The sequence below is a fragment of the Tenrec ecaudatus genome, chromosome 1 (genome assembly GCF_050624435.1).
Source record: "Tenrec ecaudatus isolate mTenEca1 chromosome 1, mTenEca1.hap1, whole genome shotgun sequence".
Lineage (NCBI taxonomy): Eukaryota > Metazoa > Chordata > Mammalia > Afrosoricida > Tenrecidae > Tenrec > Tenrec ecaudatus.
In genome coordinates, this window is record NC_134530.1 from 51,223,498 (window position 1) to 51,236,699 (window position 13,202).

Here is a 13,202-nt window from a genome sequence, read left to right on the forward strand (position 1 = left end):
GAACTTCTGAGACTTTAACTTGTTATAGGAGTAGAAAGCCTCATCTTTCTCCCATGGAGTGGCGGGTGGTTTCGAACTGATGACCTTACAGTTAACAGCACAACACACAATCCACTAGGCCACCCGGGCTCCTTCAGTCTCCATGTGACCAATCAAATCAGTCTCTCTGTGGGCAATAATCATAGTCTCTTTTAATTTTGAGTTCTGGTCCACATTTGTCTCCTACGCTAGCCAGGACTTTCTAACAGTGATCCTTTACTCAATAATGTTTGTTGAATGAAAGAATACATTTCTCATTTTCTTTGCCTTCGCCAATCTGAAGTCATATAAACTGAGCCATCAGCTCCACCAGAGGGCACTGATATGTAACCAATGTGGTATGTTCAGAAAAGTTTCTCTTGAAACTGTACACATAATTGCAAACCAGAGCTACAGGAAAACACCCAAATCTCTCCCAAACTCAGAGGATACTGTATCGCATTTGCAATAAAACTGTCCAATGTCCTCATACTCTCTTTAAAAAATAAAACCCAAGGTTTTTACAATGGTTTACAAGGCCTTCCTGGCAGCCTTCAGTGTGAATTGCAATTCAATGTAAAAACAAAAATCCTCACAAGAGGCTCAATAGACGACACCATGATAAAAGGAGAAGCAGCTTGAAATTGGCAAGGATTTCGTTTTACTTTGATCCACAACCAATGCCCAGGGGCAAATCTGCTACGTCTTCAAAAGGTTGAAGGACAAAGATGTCATTCTGAGGACTAAGGTGTACTTGACCCAGGTCATTGTATTTTCAGCCACTTCACCACACATGCGGAACCCTGGTGGTATCACAGTGGTTTGCAAATTGGGCCGCTTGAAATCACCAACCTCTCAAGAGAAAGACGAGGTTTTCTACTCCTGGAACGAGTCTCAGAAACCCACAAGGGCACTTCTACCCTGTTCTGTGAGGGTTGCTCCGAGTCGGAATTGCTACAATGGGAATAAGTTATGTTCGTTTATTTTTAATGCATATGAAAGTTGATGTTGAATAAGGAAGACTGAAAAATAACTGCTATATTTGAATTGTGGTGTTGGTGAAGAATATTGAAAGTCCCATGAACTCCTAGAAGCACAAACAAATGTGCCTTTGAGGAAGTACAACCAGAATGCTCCTTAGAAGAGAGACTAATGAGATTTCATTTCATACACTTTGAGCATGTTATCAGGAGAGAGCAGTCCCTGGTAAAGGATACTTGCTAATCGAAGGTCAGTAAAAAAGAAGCTAGGTAAACAAGGAGCTGTAGTAATGGGCTCAAACATTACAATAATTGTGATAGTAGGGTAGGGCCTGGTGTTATTATACATAGTGTCACTAGGAGTCAGAACCAATTTAACAGCATCTCAGGACAACAATACAAGGCCCCCCTTCCTAAGTCGGACAACATTCCCTGCCTCCAGTCCCTTCAGACTAACTCCAGCCTTGCTTTCCTTTTCCTTTCCGTTCCTTTGACAAACCAAGCTTGTTCTTGTCTTCCGCGTCTACTGCTCCCTGTGCTTCAGTCTTCCCCAGACCTTCTAATGAATGGCCCCCTTTCCCCACCTGCTACTCACTCTCAATTAAAGTAGCTATCTAAATAGCTTCCTCCCTCCCTCCCATGCCTAATCATTTCTTCCTGGTCACCATCACTCTCTGAAATGATTTTGTCCACTTGTTTATTGTCTGCTAGGGTCTTTATTGTTGCTGAATTCTCAGCACTAGAGGCTTGATTGGCATATGCTAGATGCTCCACAAACAAAGCAAGTGATTGCCCATATTTATTGTCATATACTGTATGTAGTAAATACTTAAGTGTTCACATTTCTTTCATTTCTCCCCAATACATCTGAGAAGTATGATTATCTCCTTATAAAACATGTACACATAATTTCAAAACAGAGCCACAGGACAGCACACAAATCTCTCTCCCCCACAGAGGATGCTCTATCTCACTAGTAATAAAATTGCACAATGTTTTCACCATCTCTCAAAAATGTTGGCTGATGCAGGAAATATCATAAAAGAGAAGGAAAGTTACCAGGAGGAGGCGTGGAGGGAGGGGACGTCCCGGGCTGGAGGGTAGACAAGCAATAACTTGGGTGAAGGGAGGTTAAGGAAAAAATAATGGAGGTGGTGGTGCTGGTGTGGAGGAGAACACTTAGAGGTTGACAAGAGTTCAAAGTGACAGAAGCTAATATTCTGCAACTGCAGGGATCTACTAGTACATGCTTGTGGAGATATGCAGGCTGAACAGGTGGGAGAGGAAGAGTGGGAGCACGCCCACAAATCTATACAGGTTGGACATAGGACATTTATTTATGTATACCTTTTTGTTGCAAATGTATCTATGAAAGTAGTGGCACATATAGGAGACAAAGTTGTGAAAACTTGGTAGATATTACCGAATGAGTCACTGGGCCTCGGAGATCAGGACCACAGTTTTAGGGGAACCCCAAGGTCAATAGGCATAACATAGTTCACAAAGACAATGTGCTACATCCTACTTTGGTGAGTATCTACTGGGGTCTTAAAAGCACATGAGCATCCATGTAAGGTGTTACTATTGGTCTTTCCCGGTCCAGAGGCAAGAAGAACAATGAAAATCAAAGACAAATGGAAACAGCTAGTGTAATGGACTAATGGACCACTTAGGCATCTGTCTCCAAATCCTGAGACCAGAAGAACTAGCTAGTGCCCGGCTACCACTACCAATTTTTCTGAAAAGGACTGCATTAGAAGCTCCTGCATAGAAAAGATGAAGAAGAAGAAGAAGAAACTCCTGCACAGAGTGGTAGAAAAAATGCGAAACAAAACTCAAATTCTTAGGACATATAAGGTGTATTGTTCAGATAGATGGGTGGTCCTTATTCTTCAGGCACAGAACTGAACTCACCTCTGTGATCAATTATCCCACAGTTTAAGAAGGGGCAGCACTTCCTCAAGGACCACGTTCAGAGGGTTAGACAAGAAGCAAAAATGGAAACAAGAAACAGAGGGAGAACATGGGATAAGTGACAGTATATTGCGGGAATTGCAATGAAATGAGATGAATCAGAATGTTCTGTTAACCTTCACCCAATTCATCCACAACAAATTTAAAACATTGAAAGGGCCGAGTTTACCCAAGGACAAATTGTTAAGAAGGAAAGACCAGAAACAGGAAACACCAGAAGTGGGAGAAACAATGGAAATGGATAAATGGAAACAAAATAAGCATAAATTTATTGAATGCAAAACGGATTATTTTTCTGTAGACCTTCACCTAATTCATGATAAAAGTTTAGTGAACTGATTAACTTTCAAAAAGATTAAAGGATATGCGGCCACTGTACGAACAGAATCGGTCTGCGTTCAACCATTTCATGAAGCAGTACATCATCAAGAAGCAATGGAAATGAAGGAAGCAATCCAAGCTGCACTGGAGGAGTTAGTGAACAACAAGGGTCCAGGAATTGATGGCGGTGAAGCACGAGGACCACTCACTCGTCTGTTGTTGTTGCTGTTGTTGTTGTTGTTAGGGGCCATTGGGTCAGTTCCAACCCACAGCGACCCCGTGCACAACAGAAGGAACCACTGCCTGCTCCTGCAACCTCCGCACAATTGTTGCGAAGCTTGAGCCCACTGCTGTAGTCACTGTGTCAGTCCATCTTGTCAGAGGCCTTCCTCTTTTTTTTGTTACTTCTCTATGTTACCAAGCACGATGTCGTTCTCCTGAGACGGGTCACTTCTGACAATATGTCCAAAATACGTAAGACGAAGATGAAGTCTACCATCCTTACCTCTAAGGAGCACTCTGGTCTTACTTCTTCCCAGACAGAATTCTTTGTTCTTTTAGCAGTTATTGGTACTTTCAATATTTTCTTCAGCACCACAATTCCAGTGCTTGATTCTGCTTCAGTCTTCCGTATTCAATGTCCAACTTTCACATGTATATGAAGCAATTGAAAATATCAGGACTTGGGTCACATACACATACCTAAGTCCTTAAAAGTAACAGCTTTTCAATACAAAAATGTCTTGTGCAAAGTAAATGTGGTGAAGAAAGCTGATGGTGCTCGGCTACCAAAAGACATAGCACCTGAAGTCTTAAATACCTGAAGATAAACAAGCAGTCATATAGTTGAGAGACAACAAAATCCACATGAAAGAAGCACACCGGCCTGTCCCGACTAGATCACTGAGGACAAAGTGGGTGCATAAGCAAAAGTTGCGAACAAAGCTGATGGTGCCTGGCTATTAAATGATATAGCATCAGGGGTCTTAAAGGCTTGAAGACAATCAGGTGGCCATCTAACTAAGAAACAACAAAGCTCACAAGGAAGAAGCACACCAGCCTACCCCGACGCGAACGATGAAGACAAAGTGGGTGCAAGGGCAAGTGCGGTGAAGAAAGCTGATAGTGCCCAGTTGTCAAAATATATACAATCTGGGGTCCTATAGGCTGGAAGATAAACAAGAGGCCATCTAACTGAAAAATAACAAAGCCCACATGGAAAATGCACACCAGCCTGTGAGATGACAAGGCATCGAAGGGATCAGGTATCAGGCATCAAAGACAAATATATATATATATATAATAACATTATGAATGAGGGGGAGTGCAGAGTGGGGACCCAAGGCCCATCTGGGGGAAATTGGACATCCCCTTGCAGAAGGGTTGTGGGGAGGAGACAAGCCAGTCAGAGTGTAGTGTAGCAATGATAAAACATACAATTTTCCTCTGGTTCTTGAATGCTTCCTCCGCCGCCCCCCCCCCCACACACACACACTATCATGATCCCAATTCTACCTTACATAACCAGCTGGACCGGAAGATGTACACTGGCATGGATAGGAATTGGAAATACGGGGAATCGGGGACAGATGAGTGTCAGGGGAAGCCAGCCCCTAACACATCATTACGGGTCCGGTAGGTGCAATTGTTCAGCGATAATAAGTAAAGATCATAGTAAAGTTACAGAGAGCATGAGAGATAGAAGTGAAGTATTGAAATAAATGGGAGTCAGTCACAATTCATGGTAGCATGCTCACCTCAGCTCCACTCGATGGTCCACGTGGAGGGAGAGAGCGAGTTTAATGGTAGCCCTGGCCCCTTTTATCTTCTCTGGGGATGTGCAAGCCCCCTAATTACAGGTGAGGACAAAAGTCACAGGAAGGGGCTGTACTATAGGCAATACAGTAATGAGAGGGGGGTGGTCTAGGGACATACACGCAATAGGAAGGGGAGGGATCCTAGGTTCAGGATGGCGGCCTAACTTTGACCTATTCCCTAGATCTCCATAGGAACCATTATCAATAGGGTGTGAATGCTTGGTCTCAGGCCTCAAGGGGGAATAGTTTATTGTCCCCAGTAGCAGGGAGTGAGGCCTGCCTTATAGTCTGGCTGACTAACTGCCCTAGAGACCTACCCTGTAGTCTGGTGACTAACTACCCTGGGGAGGATGTCTGTAAGCGTTTGACCTCTGCCCACAGATGAGCCCCTCAGGAACAGTGGTGAGAGTGCTGATACGAGGGTGGAGGGAGGGTGAGGGAGAAACGGGAAACAGATGACAAGGTCTACATGTAACCTCCTCCCTGGAGGACGGACAGTGGAGAACTGGGTGAGGGAGATGTCGGATGGTGTAAGATATGGTAAAATAATAATTATTTATAAATTATCAAGGGTCAGGAGGAGGGTGAGTGGGGAGGGAGGGGAAAATGTGAAGCTGATGCCAGGGGCTCAGGTGGAGAGGGGGTGTTTTGAGAATGCTGATGGCAACATATGTACAAATGTGCTGGACACAAATGATGTATGTACAGATTGTAAAAAGAGTTGTATGAGCCCCTAATAAAATGATTTTTAAAATGTCTTGTGCAGCAGATTTATGTAAAGCAATTCATCGTTTGAGCTCTTGACTGCTGCTTCCATGACCATTGATTGTGACTCCAAGCGAGACAACATTCTTGACAACATCAACTTTGTCTCCATTTCCCCTCATGTTACCTACGGGTCCAGCTGTGAGGACTTTGGTCTTTACACTGAGTTGCAGTCCTTGCTCTTCACCTGCAAGAGCTTCAGATCTCCCTGATTTTCAGCAAGCGAGGCTGTGTCATCTACATACCACAGGGTGTCAATGAGCCTTCCTCCAATCCTGATGCCACGTTCTTCTTCAGATAATACAGCTTCCATACGTCTATGCAAAGTCACTAACCTATGCTAAGAAATTTGGGTACAAAGCCACGTGACTGGAAGCAACCCATGTTTGTGCCCATTCCAAAGAAAGGCACCCCAGCAGAATGCAGAAATTACCAAACAATATCAATATCACATGTATGTAAAATTTTATTGAAGATAATTTTTTTAAAATATTTTTATTGGGAGCTCTTACATCTCTTATCACAATCCATACATTCTTCCAATGTGTCGAGCATATTTGTACATATGCCGCCATCATCACTTTCAAAGCATTCTCTTTCTACCTGACCCCCTGATATCAGCTCCCCATTTCTTTCCTCTCCCTTCCTCACCTCCCCTCCCTCATAAACCCTTGATAAGTTATAGATTATTTTTTTCCATATCTTTCATCTTCCTCCGATGCCCCTCACCCACTTTTTTGTTATTCGTCCCCCTGGGAGGGGGTTCTAGATTGATCCTTGTGATCAATTTCCTCTTTCTCCCCTGACCCTACCCTAATGCTCATGGTATCTCTACTGTCCTTGGTGGCCCTGAGGGGTTTATCTATCCTGGATTCCCTGTGTTGTGGGCGCCTATCTGTAGCAGTGTGCATGCTCTGGTCTAATCCAATTTGTAAGGTAGAAATGAGGTCATGACAGTGGGGTGAAGGAAGCACCAAAGAGCTAGAGGAAAGTTGTGTGTTTCATCGGTGCTCTACTGCACCCTGAGTAGCTCATCTCTTCCCTGTGACCCCTCTGTGAGGGATGTCCAATTGTCTACAGATGGGCTCTGGGTCTCCACTCCATGCCCCGCCCCCGCCATTGACCTTGGGTATTATTTTTTTTTCTGGGTCTTAGATGCCTGATACCTTATCTCACTGACACTTCATGATCACACAGGCTGGTGTGCTTCTTCCATATGGACTTTGTTCCCTCTCAGCTAGATGGCCGCTTGTTTAGCTTCATGCCTTTAAGACCTCAGACGATATATATCTTTTGATAGCCGGGCACCATCAGCTTTCTTCACCACATTTGCTTTTGCACCCATTTGTCTTCAGAGATAGTGTTTGGAAGGTGAGCAGAAGATCATTTTTAAATGGCTCCCATAGTACACCAATGGGAAGCTGCCAGAAATTCAAGATGGCCTCAAAAGAGGACATGGAGCCAGGGATATCATTGCTGACTTCAGATGGATCTTTGCTGATAGCAGAGAATACCAGAAAGACATTTACTTATGTATTATTGATTATGTAAAAATTAGTTCCTTTGATGAAAGAAGAGATTGTCAACTACTACAATGATTTGCAGTCTTGGAGATCTTATATAAGGTCTCTATGCATTGGAATCAACTAGGTGGCAGTGGGTTTGGTCTTTCTGGGGTTTGGTTATGAATTATAGAGGCATTGGAATCATGGTGTTAGTAAAGAAGATTGACTATATGGGCTGCCAGAAGAACAAACAACCCTGTTTTAAAAGAAGTACAGCTAATTCAGAAGTGAGCATGGCAAGACTTTGTCTCCCTTGCTTTGAGCTCAAGGGGACCAGTCCCTGGAGAAGGACGTTAAAGTTGGCAGACTAGAGCAGAGCAGAGGACCCTCAATGAAATGGACTAACACCATGCTTACCATCATGAGCTCAGACTTAGCAACAGTGTGAGGATGGCACAGGACCGGGTAGTGTTTCGTTCTGTTGTCCTTGACACCAGGATGAGGCTAAGCCAATTTCATGCCACCAAACAATCACAAGAACTCTTTGCCCTTTTCACTGTCATTAGGGCCGGATTATGTGGAGTTTTACAGAGACCATGTAATGATTTCAGTGTTTTGGTAGTTGATGGAATGTGTGCTTGTGTATTCTTCTATTTTATAAATTCCAGGTTTGATTTCTAAAGAATTATTGAAAACTATAACCCACGTAAAGTTAGAACCCAACAGATGTGGCATTCGGCTCCTGCAAAAGTCTGTGGCTGGAAGTGGGGTGCCAGCCCCCCACCACTAAGCACGGCTTCAGAAAGCACAATTGTGTGGTTGAGATATATGAGTTCTATATTAAAGTCATCGAGCACATGAGAGATGGAAGAGAGGTTGGAATAATGGAGTCAGACACATTTCATAGTAGCATGCTCACCTCCCGGATGGCTATGATCTTACCAGCCACGTCTGCTGATCAGCTTAGGCTGATGCTAGGTGGGGCAGGGACCCAGCAGGCTGCTTGAGTACCCTGCAGGAGGTTGGAGGCCCCGTTTATTGATAACCCAGGGTTATATCTATGTCATGGATTACAGGTAACCACATGTCACAGGAAGGGGCAGTACAATAGGCATACACATTATACGAGGGGGATGTACAATAGCCATAGGGGTAACAGGAAGGGGATGAGCTAGGGGTGCACACATGATAAGAAGGGGTGGAACTAGGGGTATACATGTGACAAGATGGGCAGACCCTAGATTTCTTGATGGTGGCCTAACCTTGGCCGCCCTTGGGTGGGCTTGACCTCTCTGGTGTCTCCTACAAGGAAACAGACAACTGCTATCCTTATCAGAAGGGAGTGGGCCCTACTTGTTGTGGGATAAGCAGTGGTGACTGCTTGCTCTAGATGGCTGATAACCCTTAGGGAGAATGACCCCTGATCTACTCCTGATGACCTCCAAGTGTATAGTCATTCACAAGCAGCTAACTTTGGCATATATTTGGGGGAGACAACTTGGGAGAAATCCTTGTTTCCCACAAAGGTCTATAGCTTTGGAAGCCCAATATAATAGGAATCAACTTGATGGTGGTGGGTGATATCCCTCCTAAACAAAACCTCTCTGACAGTCTCAGTCATTTTTAACAGTGTTGGGGTGTTGTAGCCTTCTGTCCGTTCCCAGAAAGAAAACAACCCAGACCGCCGACAAGTTCAAAAGAAAAAGTTTTATTGCCTGCGCAGGGACCGTCAGCCCTCTTTGAGAGGAGACTGAGAGGTGGCCTGTCTAATTTTCTGAAGGTTTTTATGCTTTAGTAAAGTGCAGGTATGCAAGCAAGCAGGGTATTGCGGTTAGCCATTCTTAGTTGAACAATAACTGCTCTTAGTTCTTCCAAGCCTTCTGAACATACATGTCCTTCTGTACAGTCCATTGCACTTGTCAGCACAGCCTGCCTCCCTGATATCAGCTAGTTCCTTTATAGTTCATCATGGCTTCTGTCAGCTCAAAAGGGTTTCACTCTTGTCAAGACTGTTTAAGCTTTTCCTGGAGCTACTGTAGAGGGATCCTGGGATCCAACATTTGAGATCCAGTTACCTAGGCCACTGTGTTCACCCACTCTTGAGACATCTGCAATGCCTTCCACTTTGATCCGTTTCTGGAGGCCTGCTTCCCATCCACAGTCGTACCCCTGCCAGGTCAAGACTCTTCTACTCGGAGCCCTTGCTGTGCTGACTAGCACAGTTGTGACAATATCTTTTTGCACAGGAGGCCAACAATAGCGGTCTTGGCACAGTCCTGGTATTTGGCAGGACTGTGTATGTCCTTGTGGGCAAGATTCTCAGGGCGGCCCTGGCCAGTCTGGTGCTTGGACACGTCTACTCATTGAACTCATCTGAGCTCCCGGTTTTGGCCTGTGCCTTCTCCCTCTCTAGCATTAGATCGACCCATTTCAGTCCCAGATTCTTATTCATGGTCGCCCCGCTATAGGGGTCAGCTGCCCACAATCAAGGTGAGCAATCCCCACAGTTGTTGTTAGGTGCCTCCCAACCAGTTGTGACTCATAGCGACCTTGTGCATAGCAGGTAAACAACAACAACAACAACCATAAAACACTGCCCGATGCTGCACCATTCACACCGTTTTTGTGTTTGAACCCATTGTTGCAGCTACTGTGTCCATCCATTCCAACGAGGGTCCTCTTTTCTTTTCTTTTCTTTGCTATGTAATCCCTCATTCCATCTGGACCTGCCACAAAGACAGGCAGAAAGCGCAGGGACTTTGTATTCTTTCGCATCCTAGTGCAAACCAGAAGAACAATGGTCAATTGTCCCAGGTCTATCAGAGGATGCTCCAGGGTCTTCTTTTCTGCTGACCTACTTTACCAAGCATAATGACCTTTCCAGGTACTTTCCTAATAACATCCAAAGTGTATGAGACGACGTCTCGCCCTCCTTGCTTCTAAGTTTTCGGGTTGTACATTTTCCAACACAGATTGGTTTGTTCTTCTGGAAGTCCATGGTATATTCAATATTCTTCACTAACACCATAATTCAATTACATCCGTTCTTCTTTGATCTTCCTTATTCATCGACCAGCTTTCACATGCTCATGAGGAGATAGAAAATACGATGTCTTGGACTGGGCACAGCTTAGTTCACAAAGTAACATCTTTGTGCTTTAGCACTTTACCAAGGGATTTTGCAGCAGACTTGCTCAATGCAATACATTGTTTGATTCTTAAAAAATCATCTTTACAACTTTTATCACACTCCATTCATCCATCCATTGTGTCAAGCACATTTGTACATTTGTTGCCATCATCATTCTCAAAACAGTTTCTTTCTACTTGAGCCCTTGGTATCAGCTCCTCATTTCCCCCTTCCTCCCTCACCCTCTCTCCCGAGCCCTTGATAATTTAGAAATTATTATTAATTTTTCATGTCCTACATTGTCCGATGTCTCCCTTCACCCACTTTGCTACAATCCATTTCTAGACGTTCTTTTTCTACGTGGACACGTTGACATCATCTCTCACACCACCAGCACCGCTGTGCCCTCCTCCCCCTGAAACTCTGTTTCGACTTGCTGTCCCTATAGGTTTCTCAATCCTGGTTTCATATACCGAAAAATGGAAAAACATATAACACAACTTCAAGAGGTGTTATATGAGCTCCAATGACATAACACCTGTGAGATACACCCTAATATGAAAATACAAAAACAAAACGAGCCAGAAATACAATACCAAAATATATAAATTTTGTCACATATTTTAAATAAAAAAAGGTCATGCTGCATGCAGTTTTCAGATTGTTCACCAAACAAATCATACAGCAAATGTAGCAAAATGTTGTTGAATTTTGATAGAAAGAACACAGTGGTATCAGTCATTCCACTTTTCTGCATGGTTGAGAATTCTCAGAGTTTAAAAACTAGGGGAAAAAAATCAGAATCTTTTGTGACCACTCAGCATACTGCCCTCTGCTGGTAACAACACTTCTATTAGCCTTCTAAGGAAATGCCCTCTCCCAGTGTATGAATAGGTGCCCTAGTGGCATAATGGTTACATGTTGGGCTGTGATCCTCAAGGTTGCCAGTTCAAAACCATAAGCAGCTCCTTGGAAAATGATGGGTTTTCTACCCCTTTAACCAGTCAGCCTTGGAAACCCAGAGAGGCTGTTCTACCCTGTCACTATGAGTCAACATTGTTTGGGTTTTTTGAATTTGAGTGTGTGATTAGGAAACTGATGGCATAGTGGGTCATGTTGGGCTGCTAACCACAAGGTCAGCAGTTCAAAACCACGAGGTGCTCCTTGGGAGAAAGATGAGGCTGTGCACTCAAATAAAGTTACAGTCTCAGACCCCCCGCCCCGGGGCAGTTCTACCCTGTTCTATAGGGTTGCTGTGGGCCAGCATCGGCTGGGTTGCCATGAGTGCAGAGTTTGAGGAGTGCATGTATACGTATTATGAATGACTACTCCCTGTAAATATCTTTCCTATAAAATCCTTTTTTAATTTGTTGTTAAATTAGGCCAGAACTGGTCACTAATATTTTCAAACACTGACCATTCAACACTGTGCCTATAAATGACATCCATAAATGGCAGGGAAAATTACTAGCACAAAACCCAGCAGATGTTATTTGACAGTTTGCTATCTTGCAGGCATGAGACAAATCACAGTTGGGAAATGAGCTGTGGACCATAGAACCAGTAAAAGGCAGGAAGTCCTCAGAGGCTCAACAACAAAAGGTGAGAGAAGCCTTGAATTGAAGCCCTTCCTGGCTTCCTGAATGCAGGTCCCCTTTCCTACCAATGGGTCCCACGGTGGCACAGGATGTGTTGGGCTGCTAACTTGGCAGCTTGGACGCCCTCAGAAGGTAAGTCTGGAAATCTGCTTCTCACAGGTCACAGCCATGAAAACCCTAAGGAACTGAGAACGCTTCCGCTGGGCAGCACATGGAACCGTCGTGAGACTGCCAAAGTAGAGGATGGACGGGAACGCAAACAGAAGGTTGGAAAGGTTTCTCCAACTCAGTTGAGGATGTGATCTAGAATTGACATGATTGGCATTTCCCCAGCACCGGTCATCTCAGGTCCTGTGCTAATCTTTCATTGGCTACATAAACTCTGATTAACTGTACTTTACAAAAAACTGGGCTCAAGGTTATTAAATCATGAAGCCAAAGTCCCAGAGTGGCAGGGGCAGGATTCAAACACGGCTGCTGGACCTCAACCTTGGTGCAGTAGTGTCAAGAACATCAGTGAGGCCAGCTTCCTGGTCCATCCTCCTATCAGCATCTCCTGAAGCCTAGGTCCCTCCTACCTCAAGATCTTGGGGCAATCCAGAAAGAGATCTGTTGATACAGCCCAACTCTCCACCTACCCTGTTCCCAAGAGCTTCCTTTGCAAGCATTTTGCGCAGCACCCAATGCTGACTCCTGAGCACCCCACGAATCATTTCCACTGAAAGAGCGGAGATTGGATGAATCCTAGCCACTTCCAAACTGTACCCTCTCAAAAGATGGCATTTTCTAGTTCTCTTTGACTAAGTAAAGCCTGGTGCCATCAGTTAATGCATGGAGGTAACAGAAAAGTCAGAGGAGCTGTTCCACTTGATGTGCCTCAGAGGAAAGACCTGGTGATCTATTTCTAAAAAACAAACAAGCAAAACAGTCACCGAAAGCCCTACGATTCTCAATTCTACTCTTAAAAAAAATCATTTTATTGGGGGCTCGTACCACTCTTATCACAATCCATACATACATCCACCGTGTCAAGCACATTTGTACATTGTTGCCATCATCATTCTCAAAACATTTGCTTTCTGCTTGAGCCCTTG

At 44.2% G+C, this 13,202-nt stretch overlaps 1 non-coding gene across 1 annotated transcript; it reads right to left on the bottom strand.

Annotated features, from left to right (window-relative positions):
• Positions 1-10,079: 10,079 nt before the first annotated feature.
• LOC142438439 (small nucleolar RNA SNORA31) lies at positions 10,080-10,212 on the bottom strand. Its single transcript, XR_012782812.1, has one exon. It is a non-coding gene; the product is annotated as a small nucleolar RNA SNORA31 (small nucleolar RNA).
• Positions 10,213-13,202: the final 2,990 nt, after the last annotated feature.